The sequence below is a fragment of the Lytechinus variegatus genome, chromosome 11 (genome assembly GCF_018143015.1).
Source record: "Lytechinus variegatus isolate NC3 chromosome 11, Lvar_3.0, whole genome shotgun sequence".
Classification (NCBI taxonomy): domain Eukaryota; kingdom Metazoa; phylum Echinodermata; class Echinoidea; order Temnopleuroida; family Toxopneustidae; genus Lytechinus; species Lytechinus variegatus.
Window position 1 is genome coordinate 29914960 of NC_054750.1, and position 3527 is coordinate 29918486.

Consider the following 3527-nt stretch of genomic DNA (forward strand, 5'->3'; position numbering starts at 1 on the left):
AGGTGAACCAGTTACGTGTATTCTACCGGTTTCTGTTTTCAACAGAGATCCAATCTACTCAGAATAGCAGCCCAAAACAAAGACAATAAATGAAGGGTAAAAAGGAGTTTCACTCAAGCATAACATGTTTATAAAATATAAACAACATTCTAGTTGGGGATGGCCAATAGATTAATAATAATAATAATAATGGATGGATTTAAAAGCGCCTTTTGGCCTGAGGAGACAAAGCGCAGCTGTTATTACCTCGGCTTAAGCTCGGAATAAGCATTTTCATTGAAAGTGTCGTATGTATTCGAAGAATTAGATTATATTATTTTGAAGGGAAGTGTAAAGTGAAATGTGTAAAATAATATTTCATGCATGCAAAATATGGCTTATGTCAGTCTCCCCATATCTTCTTTTTCCCTTCTTTAATGACTTTGTTTATCTATACATTTATTTTCTGTACTTGGTATCGGACAGGGATTTGTTTTCTATTTTGATATGTTTATTTTATATGTTTCCGATTGGGTGATTCCATGCTAGAAAAATCAGCCATTTTCACCACATGTGTCAACCTGCTGTCCAAGCGAACGAAGAATTTTACTTTGCTTTGTGGTAATATTAAAGTCCTACTAGGTAGACACGCAAAAAACTGACTACCAACAAAAATATGTCGTCTATAGGTCAATTACCATGATTACAGCTTAAAATGTTGCGTGTCGTATGGGACATTTCTGCGTCCCGTACGACACGCAACATTTTCACCCATAATTTACCCATAATCATTTTTTGTGTGTTGGTTATTAGTCTTTCATATGACTACCCACTGTAGCTTTATCACTGACAAAAAATGACATTTTATTACTCAAGCATTCGGCTAGGAAACTAGGAAATTGTCAAAGTGTTCCGTACGACACGTATGGAATCACCAAATTAGATTTTTATATAAAGGGGACAAATTGATATAGAACTGTCGGTAAAAAGCCCTCCAGTTGCAATAATAAGTACTACCTCAGTCAAAATATTTATTGTTCTGCAGAAATCGAAACATTCAGAGTATTATAGTATTCTTCTCTACATCAAGGGAATAGAATATTTTAGATAGGGTAACAGTGTTTGAAGTGCACTATTCTTTGTGGGGTGATATTGAAATACCAAATTGATCATTCTGACAAGATTCCGTTCATATTCTGTGGCTCGTATTCTGAAGTCGGGTTTAACTTAGAGCACGGTCTTACTTTATGCTTAAATTATGGGGAGCCAAAGATTAAAAAATTACGTTTATATTGTATACTTCGTATGTTTAATTTTTTTCTTTTGTTTTCATAATGAGGAAAGATACCTCAAAATGCTTCAGTTATCATTCCCAAACAACTATGACCAATTTCGGTGTCATATGAAATATTAAATTGGATGTATAGTGTTAAATATTTGTTCCCCAATTGGCTCCCCATAGTTAAACCACGTATTTAATCCAGGGTTTAATTTAAACCCGAGTTTAGAATACGAGGGCGGTATTCTGAAAACGTTCTTATCTTAATTTTGTCTTATCTACGTCACGTTCTCAAATTGGTATTCTGAAAACGTTCTTATCTTTTGTTATCTTTTGTTCTTATCTCTGTTCTTATCTTGCTTTCCATCCAATGCTGAGCGCGTAAATTTATAATTCGCGCATGTGATACAAAAGCGCGCTAAAAGATAAGAACAAAATGAAGATAAGTGGTATTCTGAAAACGTTCTTATCTTTTTTCTTTCTTATCTCTTTACGATATTTATGATAATATTTAAGATAGCTAGAGGGTTATCACATCTCACGATGCCCGCGTTCTTTCTTGCTAAAAATCGATGGCCAGTGGTAGTAACAAGTATTCCTCACACCCTTTTTTTCATTCACTCTTTATTTTGCCTGTCTCTTTTTTCTATCCTTTTTTTCTTTCTTTCTTTCTTCCTTTCGTTCTGTCTTTCTTTATTTCATTTATTTATTTTCGCTTTTTCTTCCTTTCTTTCTGTTTATCTTTTTTTCATTCTTCATTTTGTTTTATTCTTTTGAATCTTTTACCTTCTTCCTTATTTTTCTTTTGCATTATTTTATCTATCTATTCTTTCTTTTTCTTTTTTTTTATTGAATATATTTCCGTTAAAACAAATAACACTACATATAAAATGATACATGTGAATTGATAAATGAAAAACTGGGAGGATTGGCCTACCGCAGCAGCATCAATCCCATGATTGGGAGGGTCCTTCCTTTCTTATTTTCCCTTGACGATTTTTTTCCTTTTTTCTTTACTAATTTTTTATTTTCTTTCCCCTTTTTTTCTTTCTTTCTGTTTTTCTTTTCCTTTCATCCTTCACTTAATTTATTTTTTAAAATAATTTTATTTCTTCATTCTTTTCCTATTTTTCATTCATTCTTTCCTCTTTATATTTTTTTTATTTATTCATTTTATTTGTTCCTTTTTTCTTTCTTTCCTCCTTCCCTTAATTTTCAATTTTTTCCCCTCATTCCTTTTTTTTTGTTTTCTTTCTCTTATAATTTCTTTCATTTTCTTTTTTGGGTTCTTTTTCTTCCTATTTGCGTTCGTTCATTTGCTCTTTCTTTTATTCTTCTTATTTCTGCTTTATGACACTAAATGTGTGCCTTCTTTCGGCCTATATTCTTCCTTATTCAAATTTATTTTTTGGCTCATTCTCATTTCGTTCGTTCTTTATTTACTCTTTCTTCTATTACTTTCTAAAAATCTTTTTCTTTATTCTTGCCATTCATCTCTTTCTTTCTTTCGTTGTTTTTGCTTTGATCCTTTTATTTTTTAAATTTCTGCTACCTACTTACTTTCTTTCTTCCTGTTTTATTCTTATTCGTAACTGCTTTCTTTACCTTTTTTCTTTACTTTCTTTCTTTATTTTGTGCACGTGTCTCGAAATAATAATCAGTCATTGCGTATAAAATGCCTATTTCGCACAATGCGCCAGAAGAAACAGTGTACGCGCAGCGCCCATGATATTCTCTTCACAAATAAGGAACGCTTCTATTGGTTAAACTGCCAATATAAAGCGCATTTTGATTGGTAATATCTTAAAAATGGGCGTGTTGAAGATAAGAAGGAGGCAGTCCTTACAGAGATAAGAACGCGTTAAGAAGATTTTCAGAATACCGATTTGCAATGATTTTAGCGTCTTCTTATCTCATTGAGATAAGAACAAAGATAAGAACGTTTTCAGAATACCACCCCGGGCCATTGTGTTCACAAGTATTATTACGCCAAAACTGTCCAAAAATGCCCAAAAAAAAAGGTTATATAGTTTATAGTGGTTTTCTTTGCTTTTTAAACAATATATTTGTTTGTATATTATGAATTTGTAAATTTGTCTAGATCATCATGATCATTAGGTTGGGAAAATCGACTTGAATCTGAATGTGATTAGGTGTCATGAATGTAATTTGTCGTTCAGAACCAAAATTTGACCAATTATAATATAACACTGGACTGTTAATATATGGATGGATAATACCACACACATGACAAACGAAGTGTTATAGT